At 37.9% G+C, this 18,591-nt stretch overlaps 1 protein-coding gene across 7 annotated transcripts in view; it reads right to left on the bottom strand.

The window, feature by feature from the left end:
• The window catches only part of LOC5565417 (transmembrane protein 64), a 56,539-nt gene that overhangs the window by 18,195 nt on the left and 19,753 nt on the right, over window positions 1–18,591 (bottom strand). The window lies entirely within an intron of this gene.

Genomic DNA, 18,591 nt, shown 5'->3' with positions numbered 1-18,591 from the left:
GAATGATGGTGTTGGAATGAATTCGTCTAAAAACTACTTCTGACTATTGATGTAATTGCCCGCTAGCACGAAATGTGCACGGTGTCGGCTATGTTCGCAAGTGCTTTATTTTTTTCCGTTTACCCCGAAGGCTGTGTGCCATGTCGGTTGAATTATACTTAGCTGTTGGGTGTAGACAAAGTGTCTTACGACGTCAGTACTCAGTGGCGGCTCAGATAAAAAAAAATGATGTCACGACGTTACTTAGGCAGAACAAGCTTGATTGCGTTTCCATTTTGCTAAAAGTTAACCCGAAATTCACCAAGAAGGATAAGAATTGAAGGAGAAGAGCATTGTACTGTGACTGTAAGTTTATTAAGGCATTTAGCACTACAGTAGTGCAATACACTCGAGCAAAAATTGTTTGCGCCTGGCGATGTGTCGATAATCATTTGTACGTTGAATTGTATTTGCGAACACTTGTGTCAACAGTATAGTCTAAATATGGCACAATTATCGTACGGATGCTCCAATACACGACATGTTGTTACCAGTAGATTATGCGATTCGCATATTCATCGGAAGGTTTTCAAACCATACCATTAGCGTTACTTGAGCCCAAGGTTGATGGAGCTTCGTCAATTTGATCAACGAACTGCTAATAGGCCAAAAGCATAATTAGATCATGATAATGAGGGCATGATCAAACATGTCGCGCGTCGGTTGAGTAGTGATCTATTGATCGCGTTGCTTGCTCTAGCGTGGGCGAGGGATGAACACTTGTCCGGCGTACAATGCGATTATCCAATTATATCGCGAATCTGATTAGGCGTGATTATATCATGGATCGCATCACCATTGGTAACTCTAACATCTTTACCTTATCCCACTAACCCAATATCCTTTCCACGACAACTGTGGAGATGCAGAGGTATACTCGGTCTCTAGTAACAACGGTTGTCTAACTAACATTCTCTCCTTTCCCCGATGACCGTAAGGACGTGGTGGGCGCCGTTATAGACTTTTGAAATTTGAGCTCTCGATTTGTGCACATTAAGCACATTGGTAAGCTAGCCCCATTCATTAAATCTATGTGCAACTTCGATTGCTCTGGTCAATCACAGAGTAGCAACTACGAATTGTATGGTCATTAGACAGATGCAAATTTGGAAATTTTTGTTCCTCTATGCTTAAACGGTGTCAATTATGATAAAAATCATTCTCCCAAAATTTGAAGTGATTTGGGAGAAATTTGGTTGTGCACACGCCATTTGAAGTTTATATGGAAATTACTATGGAAAAGACAAAGCTTTTATGTTCAGTCCTCTAACTGCTCGAAATAACAATCTATGGAAAAATGAACAAACTCTTCTCATGTGTAATCTTCCCAGCTACAACTTTGCCGAAGACCACATTTTGATGGGACATAAGGATAATTTGTTATTATTGAAGTCCAAACCATGCTGAGATGATCATTCACTTACTTTCAGAGCAACACTGCTTTTTTGCTGTAGAACATAGTAGCCTGGACTACTTTGATCTATGCTACCCACCAGGAGCACCACTGTTGCCTGCCGGGCAGTTGGTTCAGCATGCAAAATGCATACCCAGTTTATGATTATGAATAGCAATTTATCCTGACGTCCAATCAAAATGTGGTCTTCGGCAAAGTTGTAGCCGAAAGGATTTCACATGAGAAGGTTGTGTTCACTTTTCCATATAACATTATGACGAAGAGATATAGGGCTGAACACAAGAGGTTGGCATTTTCCATAGTAATCTCCATATAAACTTCAAATGGCCTGTGCACAGTCAAATTTCTTCCGATTCATTTCAAACTTTGGGAGGATGCTATTTACCATAATATAAATCGTTTAAGCATAGGGGAGCTCAAATTTCAAAATTTGCATCACTCTAATGGTCATCTATGCTCATGAAAAATACATCGAATACATAAAAAAGAGTTCTAAAAGCATTTAAAAGGTTTCATAATGTTGGATGCTGCAGTATCTGCAATATTATCAAGTAACATGAAGTTTTCATAAATGAAGAGCATCAATTAGGGTTACCATCCGTCCTTTTTTAGCTGGACATGTCCTGCTGTTAAGATTCTTTTAAGGCGTTCTGGGTTATATTTCATATTTCAAATTTTGTTATGATTTTTCTTGCTTGGCGAACACCGTGGAATGACATAATTATTTCGAATTAGGAAAAGCTATCCTAATACCAAAAAACAGCAAGAATCTTTAAATAGAATCTATCCCAAAATCTATGTTGAGTTTTGTAATTCAGAAATCGACTTTTGCCACATAGAAAGTTAGGGATGTGATTCATGCTGTATCACAACACCTCCAAATTCAGTCAATGTTTGACGATATGTTATTAATAGAATCATTTAAGCTAGAACCAACACAAAAGCTATCATCTCAAGTTACTATTAATTAAAACCATGGCCGAAACTACAAAATTAAACTAGGTGAACACTCCGTGAGTTTCTGGATAGATACTAAACAAATGACTCTTAGAATCGTGTTGGAAAAGCTGTCGGTTTCTAGTGAAGATTTTTGCCAGATTTCTCTTTAGAAACCATAATTCAAAGAATCCAAGCGATATTTCCTAGTATGATCTTTGATAAATCTCTGAAAAAACTTCAAGTAGATTTCAAATGTTTTTTTTAGATTCTATGAAATATACTTTTGAATATGACTTTGCAGATTTCTTTTAAAATCATCGATACATTGTTGGCGAGATTTCCTAGACTAAAGAGATAAATGGATATAGAGACCTTTAGTAGATTTTAAAAGGATTCCTGTTGGTAGTTTCTGTCGAGATGCTTGATGTAATTTTAGGCGACAGTTTGACAAACTATATCGGCTCTCTACATCTCGATATTGAAGAGACCATCGAGAAAGCGAGAGATCGAGACAAACAAAACACTCTTATGGTGGTAAGCTCCATCGAAGTTAATACGCCGATCGCGTATCAACTTCGATGGAGCTTACCACTATTAATGAATTGAATAATAGATTGAAAATCACTCCGTTACTAGAAAAATAATAAATAAACAGACGTCGCTTCGTGTTCTCAAACTGTGTTGATTCGGGTGCAATCGGGTCTAGTAACCTTTGATAATGGACTTATCGACATACGGAGAGGAAATCGGGAACCAAAATCAACCAGGAACACATCGAGATAGGGCAGTGGTTCTCAACCTTTTTGAAACTGCGACCCCCTTCAAAGTTTTATAAATAACCCGCGGACCTCCAGAAATGGATGCTTTTCAAATCAATGTTCAACAAACCTCCCAAAGATCTCAGAATGATTTGTCAGATATATTTTTTCAATTGGCAGGCGTACTAAAAATCACGTTTGAAATTCACCATTCTGTTATGATTCATTGAGTATCTTTTGACGTAGGGCCAAGTCATTGATTACTATATTGGGGCAAAGAATTGGGGTGCACTTTGAGAGTACGGAGATTGGGACGTGTTATAAAATTGGAGAAGATTTTAAACGTTAATAACTCAGTTGTTTATGTACAAACAATATCAATTGTAGTATCAATCGAACAGAAATTTATCCACACATCGATAGCAATTGGACAGTTTTTAGTTACCTTCATAATTCATTTTGGTTTTCTCGGTAAAATAGTTTGAAACTTAACAATTGGATCAAACAGTACATATATTTGCAAAATATGAGCCCTGTAGCACTCGAGCGTCAGAGTGTTGATTTACTGGCTTCTGTCGTGCTCCCGAGTAACAGAAGCAAAAGTGATTCGTGAACGCGTTCGGAGCTGTGTTTTTGGGAAAAAAGCTACTTCCCTTCCAAGATTTCTGGTTTTCAAGGTTTTTCTGACTACAAACTGGTAGTTTACTGTCGATTTGAAGGTTATACAGTTAATTTGTCTGTCGAAATCATAATAAATCACACCTTGTTCGGTTACTCGCGAGTAAACGTTCCCGAACTTGTTGCTACTTCTTTTGACATGTTCTTCCGAGCAGACTCTTGGCGAGTCTGTCATGTTTGTTATGCGTTGGTTTACGTTGGTTTGGTTTCGTGAGCTGTTGCGTGATGTGAACTTTTCCACCACCGCTGTAGCTTTCAAAAAATCACCAGCCAAAGAAAATCAAAAATGCCGGAAATAAGATATTCACAGCAGTCCATTAAAAATTGGCTCGAGTTTCATTTGTCTAATTGTCTGAAAATTTTCTCAAGATTAACTCAAGGACTTCATTAGAAGCTCAAGAAGATGGCGCAAAACATGTTATCTGTATCAGGGGACTGACACGGCTGTCATCCTGCATACATTTCGGCTCTTCCTCACATCGTTTTGGTACTTCGCGTTTTGGTACCCACTTTCTGGTCAGTTTGCCCTAAGCTTGCTCCTGATTTTCGAGTATACGGCTCATACGCTGCTAGTGCTAGATTCTGGCAATTAAACAAATCGCATTGAATCGTCGTATTTGCTGACGCTTTTCATTAGTTCATCATTTTGTTTAATGCTTTACGCATCAGCGAGGCATCATTGATGTCTCCTACCCATAAAAACATATGTTTTGTCCCTACCAAAATAATCAAAACAAGAACACTGGACGCCATGTTGAATTTATGTTGGGTTGGTAAATATTGGCTCATGCCACCCCCCTGATCTGTATCAATTAGTTTTTTAGTTGATATTTTAAAGGACTTTCTTTTTGGCTTCTGGGGTAACTTATCGGTCGTGGGATCAATTCGAGAGCAATTTTTCAATGGACTCTCTGAAAAGCTTGTCACTTATCCGTTAAGTAACTTCGGAGAAACCTACCAAGGATCACTATTAAAAATATCAATCGATGTGTTTTTATTTTTTTTTTTTCAACGGAAAAGTAAATGTTTTTTTAGTCCAGCCGATAACTACGGGTACGGAGAAATTTTTCGATGATCTCATCAGTAAAATTGCAAAATTATAACTGACAAGAAATAAGCAGCCAATATTTCAAAAATTTCCTAAGGGTACCTTTAGTAACGATCCCAGTTTCACTTTCAAGCTCACATAGCAGAAAAATTTAGCAACATCTGTAAAATAGAATAACAATGACTGTAAGCAGAACAATGAACTTTCATGTGCAATCTCCCTTTGAAAGCTTTCAAATGATAGGATGACATCAAAAGTAGTTTGTCAATATTTGCGTAGTTATAAAAGAACAAATAAGTTATGTTTCAATAATATTTGATAGGGGAACTTACGTATTCTGGGCAGTCTAAGCCGCTTCTTTTGTAATTTTCTCGGACATCAGCAGACAAATTACGTGTTTGTTAGTTTATATTTATGCGCTGCTCAATCCTCTATCGATTCACACCGACAGACTTGTTAACAACTTTCTGGAAATGTTTTTGCAACGCTGCGAACATCTCTTGTCAGTGTGACTATTGTCGGCAGCCTCATTCTCTTCGGCAACTTTCCCATAAGCGCTGCAGGTGAATCTGTTCGGCAGCTCCAAATCAGTCGCATTTTAAGGCGTGTTCATTTGATTTGATGACATCTCTGGCGAAATTGTTTGTGTCGTCTCGAAAATCTCGTCAGCTGACAGAAGAAGGAATCATCTGAATGTTTGGTGTGTTTTGATAGAAAAATACTGTGTATTTGGCGTTTGAAATTTGGTTGCCGATAATAGTCGCATGGTTCCGAAGCATGGTGCCCTATATCAAATGCTTTCTTGTAACAAGATCAGTATGAGATATCTTATATTTATTCATCAATCAAGAAAAACGGCACTTACTCTCAATTTCTTCGCGGGCCCCCTGAAAATTCGTCACGCACCCTAGGGGTCCGCGGACCACCGGTTGAGAAACCATGATATAGGGAGATATCGAATTACGGAGAGTGAAATTGTATGTAGAATGGGAGGGACCGAAGAAAGCATCGACATAAGGAAGGGTTATGGTGATATAGAACATCGTAACTTACATATAAACCTAAAGGAACCTTCCTTGGACGCATGCTTAGAGTCCGCGGCTACAAAGCAAAGCTATGCTGAAGGTGTCTGAGTTCGATTCCCGATCAGTCCAGGATCTTTTCGCAACGGTTGCGCAACGGTAAACAGTTGAAAGCGAAGAATTTTATATTGATTCTTTTATGCGTATAAATTAGTACAGATGGTCAAATTGGTCTCATTTTGGGATAGAATCATAAACTCTTTCAAATCGTGGTTTACACTATTTCGACTCTTTTGATCAATGCATATCAAATTCAATAAATCAAAAATAAATCAATAATCTCTCATAAAAAACGGAAAATAATTCAGATTTTGGAAGGTTATATTTTCTTATAGATACACGTAATTAACTATGATAAATACAACTCAAGAAAAATATTCTTCAAAAAATATGTAAGCTCTCTTCCGAAAATTACGATGCTCGTGAATCGTGATTACAGTCAACTCTCCATAACTCGATATTGAAGGGACCATCGAGTTACAGAACACAAAACCAGTGCAACTGCGATGCAAGGGACCATCGAGTTAGCCATGAAAATCAATTTTCACTATGGTTATCTAACTCGATATCGAGATACAGAATATCGAGTAAGGGAGAGTAAACTGTATTTTCAAAAGAATCGTGATTCATTCTCTCATTTTAATGAGTCGACTTTCATAAATGACTCATGAGTAAGTCTTCCATCTCAGAAAGTGTTGGAACTAATAAATCTTTTCACGAAGACGCAGATAAGGAGCTCACCATCAAGAGAGAAAACGAATAAACTTCAAAAAGTTATCATCTAGAGCCATAGCCATCAATCAACAATACACAATTTTATTCAGTAAAATTTGTCTCATGCTTAGTTTTATGATACTGTTTTGTCTCAAATTCCGTGCAGACTCATATCCGAACAATCAAAATTTTTATTGACTTCGTTGAAACATTTCATCGAATTTCCTGGAAAGGACGGTAATTTTCACCCCAAGTTTAAAGCTTTTAAATCTAGATTGTAACAACTAGTACGAATGAATTTATTTGTGATTTTAATAATTTGCATTATAATTATTCATGCCATTCGGAGCTTTAATCAAGGTGTTCGGAATATTAGACAGAATAAGAACAGTGTTCGGCATTTGAAAGAAAATGTTGCTCCATACTTTTGGGTAGAAATAACCGGAAAACATGATAAAACATTATTTTCCTCAGCAAACTCAATAATTTACCGTTTGATTTTGCAAAGAGATAACAATTTTTAAGCTTACTCATGCCCACTACATATATTTAAAGTCACTGTAATCTTCAAGTGTTCGGGATACAAAACGGAAAATATAAAAAAAATAAACTTCGTGATTTTGTGAATAAAAAACAAAAAGAATGCAAAAGTGAAGAGTATTCGTATGACACTTCATATCAGAGCAATTTTCGTTGAAAGCGAAAAAATTTAATGCTTTATATTCGAATATTGAAAATTGATGAGATTTCAGTATTTTTGAAACGTTTAACAAGCTGTTTTTTAGGGGGGTCCGTAGCCTTGAGGTTACGCTTTCGCTTCATAAGCGGAAGGTCATGGATTCAATTCCCAGCCCCTCCAAAAAATAACCCGTCCAGCCACCAGAAGACGCCGCACGGAGGACCGTGCTTAGGAGGGGAGCACATCCATCCTCCGTCAGTTTCAGATGGTGACTGAGACAAACTGACCCACTTCGCAGGCAGCTAGCCTCAAACGACTCAGGAACACGGCAAAACGAACCACCGCGAGAGCAAAATGGACTATGGCTTATGGAAATCGATTGGACCAACAGCAGAGCACTCTCCTACCTGCTCGGTGTGAGAGCAAAAGAGCAGAAGAGAGTGAAAGCAGATGTAAATATAGATTAGTTAAAAATAGAACTGTATCGGTAAGGAAGATACAGATAAACTGATTCCGGCACAGTAGTGGCCACGAGCACGGAGTGCCCCCAAAAAAAAAAAAAAAAAAAAAAAAAAAAAAAAAAAAAAAAAAAAAAAAAAAAAAAAAAAAAAAAAAAAACAAGCTGTTTTACGATCACTATTTGATTCACACACGCTTGAATTATCAAATCCACAAAATTTCGTAATGAATTCAATAAAAATGTTAGTTAGCCTTCAAATAAAAATATGTTCGACTCAACATTTTATCGAATGAATTATAAATTTTGTGTGAAAAACAGTTCCATAATCTAACTAATGATAATGAGAATGATGAAAAAATAAATACAAAATTGTACTGAAATAAGCCCAAATGAAAGCGATATCTTTCATTTACACAATTAAATTAAAACACAGAGTAAAGCTCAAAAATCACCAGTGAGTCATTTGCTTTTATTATAACATACAAGTTCTACATCTACTAATCCAATTATGTATGAGTAAGCTGTCAAAGATTCTTTACGGTAAATCGGAAAACAGTATTAGGGAACACCGTTCCAATGCGCAAAACCGGTATTTCTACCAATCACAGCTTTCAACTTTTATATATTTCTGGGTTCAAGGCAGTTTACTTCCTTGTGAAACGACAGGTGACAAGTACTAAGCATTCAGACAATAGATATCAATCTCTGTGTCACCGATAGCAGATGTTCAAGTTGAATGGATAAGACCCTGTTTAGGTAATGGAAACAAGATGAACGGTGCTATGAGACCACACTATGACCCACATATGACGTAGAAACAAAACAAGTGACTATTGCCTTGAACTCGCATACCCACCTGCCGGCTCGTCATCGTCAGTAGCTAGCTACTGAACTTGATATGCTTTCATGGTCAATTCCTGACTCGGGCAAACAACGCAAGGCAAGTGGAGTACAGCATACAGGCAGTGCAGCGTAAAGCTAATTATCAATTCGAGCACTGTCCGCAACAACGTAGGCTGATTCTTCGATTGCGGAAAGCAACTGAACCGAACGAGGAAAACTGTACCTAATTCAATTCGAATCAAAGTCGGCGGTGCATAATAAAACGATCTCAGCCTGCTCAGCTCAGCAGCAAATAGGGAGAAAGATACCTTCATTTCACCTGCGTTGAGTTGGAAAGTTGCAACAAATTTTCAACCTTGGTCACAACTTGAGCTGACGCCATGATTCAAAATTAATTATTGTGATCTGATCGGCTCCAGTACTGACAACGTCAACATCTATTTCCAATTGACAGAACACAATTCAATTATAACCTTTATCAAAAATGCCAACAGTTGACTAAAATTGCATTTACAACACGATTATCAAATGCAGTACAGAGATAAAAGACGAGAGAGGGCCTTACCAAAAACATGACCCTTTTAAAAAAGAATGCTTAGGAATAGAGCTTTACGATACGCCCTAGTGATACTATCCATTAGAATACAGTCAGCTCTCCCTAATGTTGAATGGACCATCGAGTTTCGGGTAAGGAAGGTATCGAAATATAGTGACACTTTTAGAAAACTGTTCAAAAAAAATTAAATTTGAATTTCCTGGAAACTGTTTATGAAAATATCGGGTTAGAGAGGCAAACTTGCATAGGCAACTGGAACATCGAATTAAGAAGGTAACGACATACAGGGGGATCAGAGTATGCTAAATCGGAGGGACCGCATATTTCATCGAGTTAAGAAAAGTATCGAGTTACGGAATATCGAGTAAGAGATATTTGACTGTAATTCTCAAATGAAAATTAATCACCCTAATACCGTTTAGGTACAACGTACCGCCGGAAAATCAGCATGCATAGCGTCAATCAGCGCTTCCCGACTGTTTGGCTTCGATCCAAAACTAGTGGCGAACAATTTTCGATGCATTCCGATTGCTTCGTTCGAATTGGCACCGTTACAAGGGTAAGATCTCTTGACTGGCTGGATACGCGTGGCAGATGGTGGCGTCGCGACGTCCTGTTGGATTGATTTTGGTTTATATTTAATTGGACCACACTGGATCCGATATTTCTCAATAGAAGCAGATGTAACTAGTTAGTCTATTATTATAGAGAATTATTGAAAATACACAATACGACATAAAGATTCTGAATCGTTTTTCAGGTTGACACATCCTATCGTTACTTTCATAGTTTAATATTGTGCATTCATGTACTATTCAGTTACAGTCGACTTCCCCTTACTCGATATTCCGTATCACGATATCTGGTTAGAGAACTAAAAAAGTTGGTTTCCTTGGATAACTCGATGGTCCCTTGGAACGCAGTTACACTAGTTTTGTGTTCTGTAAGTCGATAAGGTGTGGCCCACTTAGATTTGGAATGAATAAACTTGTTGTTACCTAAGATGTATCACTATATATCTTAGACAAAAAAACGTTGTTTGGTCGCTTGAACAGACCGTTACCAAACATCATTCTACTCTGTGTATTCCAAAACAACAAACATTCAAGGTTTTTCAGTTTGAATTCTGCTTATCGCATAGCTTCGATTCATCCTTGGATCAATAAACATATACCGAAAGTGCCGAACCGAGCACCGAACATCGACCCAAATGGTAAACAACCTCCTGACATGAACTTCCGATCGGTATACGGGAGTTTTCTTCCTCGCGACGTTGCTCTCGTTTTTTTTTCATTTGCGTTCGCATGTGGACCGCGAAAACGTGTTTCACATTTACGACGTGCCGAAATAATTTGCCAACCCTCATGTGCGGGCAATCGAAATTTGCAAAGTAAAAAGATTTATTTTATCAATGTGGAAAACAGCGTTGTCCAAGATATTAGTTACGTAAAGTATTAAAATCTCAAAAACCTGTCAATCATATACTGTGATCAGAAATAATACTTAATTACTCAATTGACTAAATAACAGCTTCAGCGAATTATTTACAATGTTCGTATGAAACGGGTAGATTTTAAACAATTTGAATCCTAGTCTGAATTGACGTGATTATTAAGCCCAAACTAGCCTTGACCGAATTTCTGGCTCTATTCCCTTCTTATTTTAGTTTTAACAAACTTACGATGACGTTAAAACCACCGATAAGGCAATATTAAGAAGAATTAGAACGAAGAAGGCAATATTAACATCAGTGCTCTTGATTGACTTCAATCAATCGGCATTTAGTCTCAATGGGCTCACTTTTCTTCTACAGTGGTAATGGAGAGGGCATGAAGCAATTGATACAGCACATGATATGAGGAGTCCAAGTGATTAAGTGCATATATACACCATGTAGCCATAACTGCATATGACCAAGTCGAGTCAAGTACACGACAGTTTACGTCGAATAATGCGTATCTGTCAAAGGATGGTTGTAGTTTATATGAATACAGTACTGTATTAGACTTTTGCATAAAAGTACCATGTCGAAGGGAAGAGAACAGCCATAAACAGCACAACTTCCCCTATATCGCAACCTAAATCAGCTGATAGTGTAGCTCCAATAAACGGTCTGTTGGTTAAGTTGAATTTTTGATTGAGCTTAATTGAGAAGCACTGAGGGAGATAGAATCTCATATTCGCACGAGTTGCGGTTATTTTAGGATAAATGCGATAGATTGAGGCTACAGAAATTCAGATAAATGAAGTTTCATCTTTGCAATCAAATACAGATCTGAAAATGCGTTTATAAGTTGCATTAAAACATAAACATTCTGAAGCACAAACGACGAAATGAATTTTCGATTTTTGTTTGTTCTTTCTTAGATTCTTGCTTGTTTTTCCTCCCCAAACAAGATTTTCTCTACAGGAACTTCAAACTATCTTGAACACTGTTCCTTCTCCATTTTATACTCTTGGTGACGTTATATAACCAATGGTACAGGATCTATAATTATAGACCGACATTTAAATTAAAATTTTATTATTTTGAATGTTGGATCGTTTATGAGAAGCAAGGTTTGTTCAATGTTTGTTCCCTTCTAGATACCTTGATGAGAAGGCTGCCTGTCATTTAGGTACCGTCGTGCGAGGTGACATTGGTCCATAAGGGTGACTTTGGGCCAAGATTTTTACAGCAAACTAAAACCAGAATAATGAAAACAATGTGGCAAGCTTCAAGAATACGTTATAAATAGCCACTGGATGGTCATGGATTAGTTTTTTGCCTCCCGTGCTAGTCAAGAGATGCATCGAAAAGGGCGGTCAAAGTCACCCCCTAGGACCAATGTCACCTCGCACGGCGGTAGTGATTTATCTATTTGTTAAAATTGTATATCTGACTATCTATTTGTTAAAATTGAGACTGACTGTACAAGTCAATGATTGCTACTCCGTGATTGATCGGAACTGCTAAGAATTGCACTTCGACCCAAATGGATGAGGGATGGGACTTTTCGGTTACTCTCGAAATATACGCTGATCAGGTCCTTACGGTCAGTTGGGATGGGGAAGGAATGTAAGTGCCCAAGTAGCACGCGAAACATCTTCCAAAGAGATGCTTTCCAAAAAAGGTTTCAACCACGTATCAATAAAAGCATGTGTAACTTACCTAGTTCTAGTTCGGTTGCATATTAATACCAAAAGTTCATTAAGTTTTTCTCATGTTTTACGCGAAAGTTTTTTGCAAAAACTTTAGATTTTTTCAGGCCTTAATTCGTCAGTAGTAAGCTTGTATTCCGGAGGGTTCAGTAAAGTTATAACTTATAGTTATAAAGTTAATTGCTTATAAGCAACAAGCTTTGATTAATAGACAATGTGGTCGTTTTTATACTGCATTGTTATGATAAAAATAGTAGGCTTTGTTCACCATTAGTTCAACAAAAACACATGCTGAACACAGTACGTTTAAGTGTTTGGTTCAATTGGTCGGGGTTCTGCTAAACCGCACCAAGTGCCAAAAGCATTATTTGGAGATATTTAACTTTAAAGTTCACTCATCTGCGAGTAAATCGCAAATAACTCTTTTGAAAATTTCACCGTTCACAAATGACTAACAGCGTCCAAGAAGTAACTCAAGATAGAATATTCAAAAAAATCGTCAAATATTTTCCATTTAATTAGATTTAATTTGAAATCAAGATGTACTCAGTTCACTCTGGCTGACCAAAAATTGAAGAAAATGGTTTTCAGTTCGGTATGGCTGAATGTGTTTCATGATTTCCAGGAACACAGGATAAAGAAAGAAATAAAAAGGGTTCGTATCATCGCCATGCATGTTGGAATGTTTGTCACAAATGTTTATGCACTGTGAACAGAAAAGATTTGTAATTTTCCATCGATCTGTCCACAATGTAGTGATATGAACTGGTACAAGCCAATTCTACCGACTTTCTCTTGATGGGTTATCTATTTCAACAGAAGAGTTATCGAACCAAGTCCCTCACGCATTCGAAGATTCGAAAAAGACAATAATGATATAGAATGTGCCGATCGAAGAAAACCATGAATCAGTTCTGCCAGAGCGCACCAAGTTACTCGCATTTAATACACTTTGGCTGAACAAGTTCACGATTATTAAATTTTATGTGAAGTGGATACCAAGAATGGCATGCGTTTCATCATTCCCGTTGTACATGAAACTGCTTGTGTTTTATTGTTCAAAAATAGTCATAAAAGCTGAAAGTTGATTAATTTTATATGACTCCCTGTTAGGGAAAACGTAAAAAAATATTAATCGGGATTCGAACTCGTGTCCTTCGAGTGGTGATAAGGCGTGCTAGCTCTCGGTCATTTAGAACTGTTGAATTGAGAGCGAATAACTCGAAACAAGCTGTGCGCGATCTGATCTACAAGGCTTGATGATGAAAACAGATGAAAACGTCATTTTCTGAACAGCTAAAGCGCACCAAGTGTTTCCAAATTATTCAGACAACATCAAATTTAAAGGTCTTGTTATTTCATCACGACACCTGCATGGACCCATCGATATATTATATATAAAGCGAAGGTACACACTTAGATTAAATTACTGGGGTCGGTAAAATTTTACTGGGTTTTGGAACTACCGAAAAAGTCAGTAAAATGAAAACTGTCGCCACGGGTAATTGAAAAGCAAATTTCACCATGTTTTATTTTTTATCGATATATGATATAAAAAGAAAGCTCTCTACAAAATTTCAGTGAAAAATCTTTGTTTTTCGATTTTTGACATATATTTTTAGTTTACTGACTTTTTCGGTAGTTCCAAAACCCAGTTATTTTTACCGAACAGATTGAGTGTGTAAGCGTCTTGCGAATGTTGATATCTTTTCTTCATACAAAAACACGATTTTTATATAAATGGTACTTGGTGCGGTGTGGCTGAACAAAGTTTCAATGATATCAGCACCACCGAAACAATACTGTATTTTACAAAGCCGTTAACTTACATGACATACTAAAATCCTTTGGTGTTGTTACTTTATGTTGTCCGGAACGGCCACTTAGCAATATTAAAGGAAGAATTTAAAAAAATGCCGTCTTTAATCAGAATACTAAATAACCTCCAATGACAAGCTGAGGTTTATGGTTCGCTCTGGTTGGATACAATTTCAGTTTTACATATCCTGCTAGAGAAAAATTTTGAATTTACTCAACGAGGGATGGTTCAAATTATTCGATATCTTAAATGTAGATAGGTTATGATAATCTGAATCCTCTAGTGTAAATAACTCATTTTTGAAAAAAATGGTGTTTGGTGCGGTTTAGCAGAACCCCGACCAATTGAAGTAGACATCATATTTATTTATATAATTATTTGTATAAACGTACAAAAAGAGATTTGTTCGATGTTTCTTCAACATTTATTTTATAATGGAAACAACAAAAACATTGGTAAAGCACCCCGGGGCAAGTGAGAATCAGGAGTAAGTGGGTTATTCCGTCATAGCTCAATTAGGAAATTTTTTCAAGGGGGTATTCTTCTAGAAAGTTGAAGATACAATAATAAGGAAATTATTTAGTACAAAAATTATTGTTATTTTCAATACCATGTGCTCCATGTAATAGCTGTCAGCACAGCACCATTTGCATGATAAATTGTGACACGTTCCACGTTCTTCATTGGCTTGCAAAAATAATTGTGCTGTAAATCAAATTACCATCGGAAAGCTACAACATAAAATATTTTTGCAAACTGCTTACGATAAACAGGTATTTTGTTTTTATATCATATGAAAATTTCTATGGTCTAACTTACCCCAAAATATTTTTATATCCGGGGTAAGTGGGACCTATCGAAACAAGCACCAGAATCAAAACTTTTCCTACACGTTTCAAACATTTTCCTAGCGAGTAGCACTAAAACATTCAAACGAATGTTTTTTATCAAAGAAATCAATCTTTGATTACGTAATTGTTGAATTGGGAAAAAAAACTAATTTACCTAAATATTTATTTCTATTTTTATTTTTGAAATATGATTTTAAAATTGAACGAAAACAGAGATAAAATATAAAATAAATCATGAGACCGTTGACTATACTATTTTTATTTGATATTTCTACCAAATTCAGTAGTTACGGAAAACAGTTCCATCCCAATAAGTGGTTTTCCGCCATGCATAACAGTAATAACAAATAATAATAAAGTATTTAAAAGTTCGTCAATTATTGATAATTTACGTGCTGCATTTCGATTGATAACTTATAAATAATATATTTGGAACATGTTTTATACCTCTTTACGCTTTTAGTGAGGAATTTTCAGTTAACATTAAAAGCGGTGTGACATAACCTTACATTTACGCTTTTTTCCTGAAACGGTACGTATTTTATGGTTGATCCCTTATGAACATCAAATATGTACTCAAAATTGAAAATCTATGACTTATCAATACTATTATTGCAATGGTTGACTCACTGATGTGGTTTGACGCATGAAACTGGATGTGTCCCACTTGCCCCGTTTAGCGAGGTAACTGCGTCTAATGGCTCATTGTCCATCCTTCTACTAAGGTTTTCACAATTTCGAAATTATTAGATAAAATTCATGCACACACCAGCAAATATGTTGCCAAAATGTGACCATATAGTTGGATTTGCAAAATATTGTCATTTTTAAATTATATTGAACAATCTGTTTGAACTATCGTTTTTTATGTCCCATTTGCCCCGGGTTACCTTAGTTATTTGTGCACTTCGTCAAATACTCATATCTGGATGCCTAGGAATTTGACGCTTCATTATAAAATTTCAATTAATCAAACATTGTTGCGATGCCGAGGCTTGAACTCAGGACCTTCCGACTTACAGGCGCATGCTTCACAAATGTTCCAACCTTGGTTATATAGATCAGCAGATAAAGATCATTGTTTAAAGATGTTTTTAATGTTTAAAAGCCAAGGTAACAATATTGAATAAACACGTACTATATTACGTTACTCAAATGGTTTATTATTGAATAAATTCTCTATTTCTGCGCAAACAAAACTTGAATAATAGTTTTATTTTTACTAAGGCAACTATTAAACAACAAATAGCTGAAACATAGCTCTCAGAAACTTTTCTCAAGGAAGCAATTGTTTCTTGGGAAGTTGAAAACTTGTGATTGGGAATTTTAATCTTAATCGGTAATAATGGTTACTACCACACTTCTGCAATTTTTGAACAACAATTTACCTACAACTATGTTTAAGAGCTTTTATATTATGAAAGGTTGAAAACTTGAATTCAAAGCTTTTCAAAGCAAACATATCTTCACTGCCGTTTTGACCCGTTTAAGTATTGTTGAAAAAGTGACGAAACAAGTGTTGCTAAAAATTGTAAAAGCTTGTTATTCAATTGTATGTCGCATATGGAACACCAAAGTCATCTTCAATTTTTATAGAGAGGCTGTTAGACAACCAAACTAAATTATCAACCAACGCTGCTACAACTTCTGGTTTTACTTGCTATTAAAATGCCATGAAAGTGAGGAACAAAAGCGCAGCTAAGAATATATGCAACATTTGATCATCACTTTATACAACTTATACCTTTGTTGAACTGTCATGGCTGTTGTGAAGCTTTAATTGAGCAGACAAGTTTATTAATCGCCTTCAATTGTTTGTTTTGGGCTGCAAAACGGTGAGTCGACAACAAGGAAGGAGCGTTCAACACAGCTCTGGTCCTCACAAGTTCCTACCTCACGCTTCCACGGGTCAAACGATGACAAAGACCGCCAGCTAAGAGTTGCGAACATAGCTGGTAGTGCAGCCTGGGCACTGTTGTCCTTCTGACATCAGCTAGATTGAGGAGGTATGTCTCGAGCGTCTGTTCACCAGGAGGTGCGGCTCAAACAGCGTCTGTTCTGGTATCCAGCGGCTGAGCAAGAAATGCTGAATCGCGCACAGCTAAATCCAAGGTGGTAGCCCCATCAGCGCGATCGTCCTAGTGTTAGTTGGGACGTTAAACAGAGCTGGCACGATGGCGCTCCGGCGAGACAGGAGTGTTGGCGTAGGCCCAATAAGCCACCCGTAAAAAACCTTATTGCGAATAACATAGGAGATAATACGACCCGGAACAATCGGCAAAGACCCAAGCGACGAAATAAGGATTACGATTGGAAACTTGGAACATGGAACTGCAAGTCACTTGGTTTCGCAGGTTGCGACAGGATAATCTATGACGAACTACATCCCCGTAACTTCGATATCGTAGTGCTGCAGGAACTTTGTTGGACTGGACAGAAGGTGTGGAAAAGCGGGCATCGAGCGGCTACCTTCTACCAAAGCTGTGGCACCACAAATGAGCTAGGAACTGGCTTCATAGTGTTGGGCAAGATGCGACAACGCGTTATCGGGTGGCAGCCGATCAACGCAAGGATGTGCAAGATGAGGATAAAAGGCCGTTTCTTCAACTACAGCATCATCAACGTACACTGCCCACACGAAGGGAGACCCGACGACGAGAAGGAGACGTTTTACGCACAGCTGGAGCAGATTTATGACGGATGCTCGCCGCGTGACGTGAAAATCGTTGTTGGCGACATGAACGCACAGGTAGGACGAGAGGAGATGTACAGACCGGTGATCGGGCGGAACAGTCTGCACGCCGTATCTAACGACAACGGCCAACGATGCGTCAACTTTGCAGCCTCTCGTGGTATGGTAGTCTGAAGCACCTTCTTCCCCCGTAAAGATATCCATAAGACCACCTGGAGATCACCCGATAACCTAACCGAGAACCAAATCGACCACGTTCTAATCGACGGAAAATTCTTCTCTGACATTACCAATGTTCGCACATACCGCAGTGCGAATATAGATTCGGATCACTACCTAGTTGCTATATGCATGCGCTCAAAACTTTCGACGGTGACAAACTCGCGTCGAAGCCGAACGCCGCGGCTTAACATCGAGCGGCTACGGGACTCAGAAGTAGCCCAAGAATACGCGCAGCAGTTGGAAGTGGCCCTACCAACGGAAGAGCAGCTCGGCGCCGCCACTCTTGAAGATGGCTGGAGGCACATAAGATCCGCCATAGGTAGCACCGCAACAGCAGCACTAGGTCCAGCGGCCCCGAATCAGAGAAATGACTGGTACGACGGCGAATGCGAGCGGTTGAAGAATGAGAAGAATGCAGCATGGGAGAGAATGCTGCAACACCGCACGAGAGCGAACGAGGCACGGTATAAACAGGCGCGGAACAGACAAAACTCGATCTTCCGAAGAAAAAAGCGCCATCAAGAAGAACGAGATCGCGAAGCGATGGAAGAGCTGTTCCGCGCTAAAGACACACGGAAGTTCTACGAGAAGCTTAACCGTTCGCGCAAAGGCTTTGTGCCACAAGCCGACATGTGCAGAGACTTTGACGGAAATCT

This window comes from Aedes aegypti, chromosome 3 (genome assembly GCF_002204515.2).
Source record: "Aedes aegypti strain LVP_AGWG chromosome 3, AaegL5.0 Primary Assembly, whole genome shotgun sequence".
Lineage (NCBI taxonomy): Eukaryota > Metazoa > Arthropoda > Insecta > Diptera > Culicidae > Aedes > Aedes aegypti.
Note: the sequence above shows the minus strand (reverse complement) of the source record. Positions and strands in the feature narration are given on the sequence as shown.